Consider the following 7153-nt stretch of genomic DNA (forward strand, 5'->3'; position numbering starts at 1 on the left):
TTTGGCATGCTGGGGAAAATAGCAGAGCAAGAACAGCCTGTAAGTTAGGGGGAAGAGAAGGATTAAAGAAATTGGAAATGATATCCAAGCATTTCCTCAAAAAACAGGATGACTGCAGCCGTTTAAACCCACGACTCAGAGAGCAAAATATGCCACAGCAGAGCAAAGCATCTTTTCTCCCTGTGTTTGCTATATTGCTCACTTTGACAAGCAAAATCCTTTTTTACCCCGTTGTCCTCAGCTCCTGCCACACGTACGACCCCTACCCTCCCTCCCCGCCAAACAGAGGCCAGCCGAGGAAGGTGATTTTGTCACCTGGAGTTAATTTATGCTGGTCTCCACTGTGCCGTGCCGCTGTGCTGGGGTGGGACCTTTTCAGATGTCGGGACGATAGGAGAAAGAACAATGAAGCAGCAGAGTATGTGTGGCGGGTGGCCGAGTCATCCTATCACCATGTATTTGTGTAGTTTCTTTTAGTGCCATCCAATCTTTCCTTCTGTCCCTAAATGGCCTGTGTTGAAAATGTCCCTGCTTACAGTTGCTCAACTGGAATGAGGACAAATTGTTTGCAGTGGCCCCCTTCCAAATGCTTGTGCTGTAACTTTTGTCTTGACTAGTCTCTGGAGATATCTCTAGAGTGAGTTTCCTATGACTCCTTTGCACTACCCCAAAGTCATGCCGGATTTTCTTCCTCTACGCTTTCAACTTTGTAACAGAAATCTTGTTTAAAACATCCCCATCACAGAAAAAGCCAGAGCAGGCAGAGCCTTAATGCTGTTATGTCACAAGTTCCCCAGTGAATTAAAAGCGAGGGAGGTGGTTCTTGAGGGTGTCCGAGGTTACAAAGTGGTGCTACCAGGCGAGGGGACCCACAAGCAGAAAAAGCACGGCCACACCAAGCAGTTTTGAGTTATTAAGTACCGGTGTTGTTAGGACTGCATCGCCCTCCACGCTAATACATCAGCCACTTTTGTAGGTGGAAATGCCTGGCCTCTTGGCCCTCCAGACTGCTTCGATTCAGCACTGAAGGGGTGGTGAAGGTACTCTTCCCCCTCACATTCACATCTGAATTAGTCCGGGATGAGACGGCAGCAAAAAAAAATGAGTTAGCAGAGCCTGAAGAACTAAGCCAAGAAAGGAAGGGTTTATAGTTCCAAAAACCATTGGATGAAGTTTTGCACGTAGACTCATGAATAGACATTACAGAAGAAAAGGGTCATTGCCCCCCCAGCTTAGATGCATGACCTGTTAGATATATACGTATCAATAATATTTGCCAAGGATAACTAAATTCAAGGACCATTGTTTGCTTGTTTTTAATGGATGTTAAATATTAGTTATTCATCAAAAGTACAATCTGCTTTTAGAAAAGAAATACAGACTTAATGCTATGAAATGGTTTCCTTCAACTCCACAAGAGCAGAAAAACAGGCCTGCGTAAAACATCTCCCCTTTCTCTTTCCACATTTGCAGAAGATGATTTGAGCATCCTCAGAGCAAGGGAGAGTGAAGACTGGAGATGAGATGGCCATGGCTCCTCACGGAGCCCTTGGACATACAAGGGCCATGATGGGGAGCAAGGTGGGTGCGCATCGGCCCTTCCTGGCCTCTGGCTGGAAGTAACCAGCCAGCACACAGACCCGCTGCAGGTCCCCCAGCGGGGACTTTTCCCAGCTCAGCTTTCCCAGGGCTGCCAAGTCACAGGGAGCCGTCCCACACCACCCCCCTCAAAGCATCCCAGCACCTTTCGCTTTATGTCAAGAGAAACAGGAGTGGGGAGAAAAAAAGAGTGATGGAGCTTAGCGAAGGCATCTCACGGTTATGGTCATGGGGTTGTTTAGTTTGCACATGGGGTCACGCATCACATTGCAATGGCACCTCCTGCTCTGACTGTTTTCTAGTCTCTTGATTTGGCAAAGATAGGTAGTCTCCACGGCAGACATATCCCTGTATCTCCGAGTTAGTTACTGGCTAGAAGTGGACAGAGCACAGCCGGACAGGGCATTCCAGACACTAGGGGTTGCTCAGTGCTTTCAGGCTTAGCAAATATAAGGATTTTGTGTGACTTTGCCATTACTCTGGGGATTTAAAATCTTTGCCACTATCACTCTTTTTTTTCTTTTTTTTTTTTTTAACCCAAGCAATGTCGTATTGTGCCTCTGCCTTCCAGTTAGTCAGCCGAATGATTGCTTGTATTGCATTTGAGATCTCACAAAACACGAAGACTACTTTGTTTTTCATTAGCACTAGAGGGGAAAAATAAACAGGCTGGGCTCCTGGTTTATAATTGCATATGTAATTACCACTTTAAGACCACTATTAGCAATACAAATTAGCTCACTGCCCTTTATATCATCTCTGCAGTGCCTCTCAGTGCGCACGTAAGCCATCTCATTTTTGTCCATCAGGCAGCCAGATTCTAATCTTGGATGCGCTGAAAACAGCGCGATGTACCTCTAAAAATTATCCGCTCCACTTGCAAACCCAGTGACCAGTATTTGGAGCCATCTTTGACATTCACCATGCAGCTGGAAGGAGAACCTGTCCAGGCCAATCTTTGGGCCAAATCTGGCTGGTAACCGTTGCGTACCAGAGCAACATTTTGCAGAGTTACTCCTGGTTTGCTCTGTTTTCAGCATCTCAAAGAATCCATGGGAAGAGACCTGCTGACACCAGGAAGGCAGAGTTTGCAGTCGACATGATCAGTTTCTTCCACACAAGTAGTAGGGAAGATGAGGAGGATATTGTCAATAAAATGCAGAATTTATTTACAATTCAACTTCTGAAAGTTGCCATAAAGTAGTGAATAGCAATGAATAAGTCCAAAGCCATTCTACTCTGTTTTGGTTACTACTTTATTCTCCCAGAGCTTATATTTTCAAAGGGACAAAGCAGAGACACCCGGAGGAGAGGAAGCCTGATTCTAAGAAGCTGTAAAAAGAAATGCGTGGCCACAGATCAGGGGATAATTTTATGTCTCACATGTTTTCTGACCCTACGAAGAGCAGCTTTAAACTGTTGCTCTCCCTTTTGATTTTAGTGGAAGCTGAAGCAGACTTGATTGTTTACAAAATAGGGGGTGGGCATTAATCCTGAAAAAGTAGATCCATAACAAAATTTTGGTCAGTGAGGCCAGAAGGACCCCTTGCCCACCCCTCTGCCTGTGGCAGGATTGATTTAATTATTCTATAACTGTTCCTGTAGATGGGTGTCTGGCCTTGAATAACTCCAATGACAGTGATTGTCCAACAGTTCTTGGCAGCTTGTCCAACTGCCAAACAGTTCTTCTACAGTTTTGCCTAATATTTAACCTAAAACTTCCCTTCTGCTTCAGCCAATTGTTATTTGTCCCATCCTTGTTGACTAATGAGAATAACTGATCCTTGTCCCTTTATAACATTCCTTTATGTCTCCTGTTATTATGTTCCGCACACTCTTCTTTTGCCTTTAGGCTAGAGGTGCCAAGTTATCTTAACCTTTCCTCTTAGATCTGAATGCCAAACTTCTTACCATCTTTCTTCCACCCCTCTAAATTCTTCAATTTGTCCACGTTTTTTCATACAGAATTGAATGCAGTTACTCTAGTTATGCTTTAACCAGTGCCAAGCAGAGCGCAATAATTACTTCAGTAACCTTACTGACCCCATCTAATAACAAAGGCAAAATGCAGCATGTAATTAAAATCTAAAAAAATAACTATTTTTAAAAGCTAATTGCCTTAACAATCAGAACATTCTACAGCTCAGAGAACACACACTAAAGAATTTAAAGGTTATTGTTCATTCAAAACATCTTTTTCAATTATATTCCGTGTATTGTACTCTGGGCTATGTGCAGTTTTACTCCTGTTAGGAACGGTCTGTACTGCATCTCTCACACTCCCTCCCCCTCTTTTTATTTCCTGCAGATTTAACTCCTAACGGCTCCATGGGGCCCTGTCTACACTAGGGATATTCACTAAGGATTTCCCACTGCTGCGAGCACTTCTCCAGCTCCACCAGTATGGCACAGCAGAGAACTCCCACTCATGCTTTTAATCCTTTAGGCTATTCCTACGTCTTCCAGCCTCACTAATGTCAGTGACGTAGAGCCAACGGTGAGGCATTTTTAGAAAGTTTCCTTTACAGGGACAAAGTTTTCATCTCCTTTGCCAAGTCTGTGGTGCCCTACCTTGAACAATCCCCTTCTCTGTTGGCTGGCTGGTCACTTAAAAGCTCCTCTGTACTCTTCACGTTCATCAACATCGTACATGCCCACCACGGTTTGTAACTGCACGTACTCTTGCCTTTCAATTGCTGTCTCTTCAGGAATGGAAACCCTTGTCACAACCCAGCACAAATGATTCAACATTACTATCATTCTGCTGACAATAGCCATTCTTGGAAAAATGGTTACATGAATTTCTGGAATCCCCAGAATTGAACAAATTTGGCTCCATTAACAGGAATAGCAAACTCAGACTGCAAACCCACTTGACGAAGCAGAGGCATTTAATTAAATTGTTTTTCTGTTACGCAGATAAGCAGAGATATGACTGTTGTTAGTAGAGGTAATAGTTTCTATTCTTGTTGCCCCATAACATCTTAATTAAATTACAATTGTTCTGTTGGAAAACACACCTGTGAACACCTCCAGGTAGAAAACACAGGAAAATATTTCTAGCAAAATAAAAATCAGATTAGTAGTGCAATATTGTATGGTAGATAGGACAAAAAGGAATTGGATTAAGATTGCAATAGGGAAGATTCAGGTTTGACATAAGGAACACCTAACTGTGAAGGACGGGAGTATATCGTCTGGGGAAGGAGTGGAGTTTCCCGTACTGGATTATCTTCTAGTACAATTTAAATGAGCAGCTGACAGGAATGATACAGACGTAGCTGATCCACACTGATGACTGAGGATCTGTTGAGGACTCTTTCATCCCTGTTTTTCTATGATTATACTTTTCTTTAAATTTCTAAAGAATGAAGTAAACTCCTGCTCTCATTTACATTCATCTGAGCCTCTTATATTCTATAAAGTTTGCATATTTACAAATGAGGTCAGAATCTGGCTTCCTATAATAACACATTGTAACATGCCAGCAATTGCTCCATAACAACAAAACAGCAAAGTACCTTATTATATAGGTCTTGTCCCTTAACCAATACATATAAGGCAAAATAATCACTGCTTTTATGGCGAGACGTCATCCAAGTGTGTGTGTAAGACCTTCTCATATAGCTAAGTAAAGTAACACCTCTGCACATTCTCCGCCTAAGTAGAGGTAGCTCTGGAGGACTGAATGAAATCAAACAGAGATACCACCTGCAAATTTATAGTATGCAATTTATAGTTGGAGTCCAGGCAAACACGAACTTACCAGACCTAGTATGTTTGCATCATTTTTTGGTAGTTAGGTATTTTCCTCCTTCTTTATTTATCACAATGCACTGGATAGAGATTAAATTTAATAGCTCAGTATTTGGTTTTTTCCACTTACCTTGAAATAAGATTTGCATGCATTTTTGTAACTAGATTAAAAAGCTGCCAAGTGGCTTTTTAAACAATTATCAATGCTTACAGAAGAGTTGTTCATGGCCTCTTACATACGAGTACTTCCCTGGAGCCACAGCAGGAACCGATCCCCTGTCCCATACAAATACAGCTTTACCCTCTTTGTCCAGAAGCAGAAAGGCACTTCTGCTTAAAACATGCCAGGACACAAAATCCCTGTTGTATTCCACTAGCAAATTCTGCAATAAGACTCAACTGAAAGCCTATTTAGGTCACTTAAAGGCTTGCCATCGACTCAGTGAGTTTTGGGACAGGGCCTTAAAATATAGGTCTTAAGGACAGGAAAGCCTCCATATACACGATAGTTCTTAGGGAAATCACTGAGGTCAGCAGAGGTTGATTGACTTCAGCAGATCACTGAGGTCAGCAGATGCTCAGTGGGACAAGAATTTTGTGCTGATCCAAAGCTATCAGAGAAATAAGTAAGAAGGTGGGAAGACTGAAGAGAGTATGTCCTTCCCACGTGTCATTCACCTGCAGGCTGTCAGCGCTGCAGCGACTGGAAAAGCCAACCAGACATCCCTACTCAGCCATGCTGTGCTTTGTAAGTGACTAAAGAGGTCAGCACTCCCACATCGTGTGGAAATGGTTGCATGATATGGTTTCTATTTTTAAAATAAATTTAAGATTCCATCCCCTAATTCACACAAAAGATAACAAAATATGGTGGTTTTTTAATGATGTACAAATCAATATTATAAAAAAAAATTAAGTAAATATTTCCTTTGGCAAGAAAATATAAAATATCTCATTCTCGTAACATGCAAGTTTTATATTTACACAGCGTAAAGTGTCCCACATTACCATAATGTGTTAGTAGCATGAAACATTTTTAGCTGTGATGTCTTAAACAAAGCTTGCGTTACTGTCTGCAGTACCCTTAAGCTATATGTCAGAGTCTTCACAAGACTGAAACAAAACACATAGAGCAGCGAGCAGTAACCACATTAAGGTTTAACGCTTATAAACATAGAAGGTTTAACACTTGGCAAGCCAAAATTCCCCTATGACCTGAAGACATCCAGATCATGACCTGAGAATTAAGCGCTGTGTTAAGCAGTCAAGCTGTCTCCCTAAAGAAAAGACAAAAATAGCTGAGCCATTGGGTCGGCATATGTCAGGTACGTCCAGGCCCAATTCAGCCTTGTCAATCTGTAGCCATGCGGGGCCAAGCCTGACCTAGCCCAGCCTTTCCAGGCAGGGCTTTGTAGGAAGAAGGATTTTCAGAGGCACTCAACACCCCTTGTCCCCACTGACACCCAGGGAACAGGAACATTTAAGCTATCATGCAACCAGAAACACCACAAGAGAAAATTTCATTTTGTCTCCATCCAGAAACAGAAAGCTGCTGGTATTACATGGAGACAAATTTAAATTACTTTCCCCTGTGTACTCCTAGCCACGAAGATGCCCTCTTACCCTCCCTGTCTCCCTCCAAGGGCTTCTCCCAAAAGAAGGTGCCACAGTCCTGAAAAGCCTGGTGACAGAGGGTAAAGAAAGGGAAGAGGAGAAATTAAAATGTGAAACAAAGGTTTTGAACTAAATGTTAAAGAAAGATAGGTAGGTCTTTGTTTAAAGAAAAGTCTGCAAGGCA

General features: G+C 42.4%; 1 long non-coding RNA gene across 1 annotated transcript in view; it reads left to right on the forward strand.

The window, feature by feature from the left end:
• Positions 1-6187, forward strand: part of LOC148056852 (uncharacterized) — a 34645-nt gene extending 28458 nt beyond the window's left edge. Inside the window, exons 3-4 of the long non-coding RNA XR_015702321.1 lie at positions 1474-1581; positions 3908-6187. This is a non-coding gene — a long non-coding RNA (uncharacterized LOC148056852). The remainder of the gene's footprint in view (positions 1-1473; positions 1582-3907) is intronic.
• The last annotated feature ends 966 nt before the right edge of the window (positions 6188-7153 follow it).

The sequence above is a fragment of the Nipponia nippon genome, unplaced genomic scaffold, assembly GCF_047370975.1.
Source record: "Nipponia nippon isolate SJK-2023a ecotype South Korea unplaced genomic scaffold, ASM4737097v1 scaffold_11, whole genome shotgun sequence".
NCBI lineage: Eukaryota > Metazoa > Chordata > Aves > Pelecaniformes > Threskiornithidae > Nipponia > Nipponia nippon.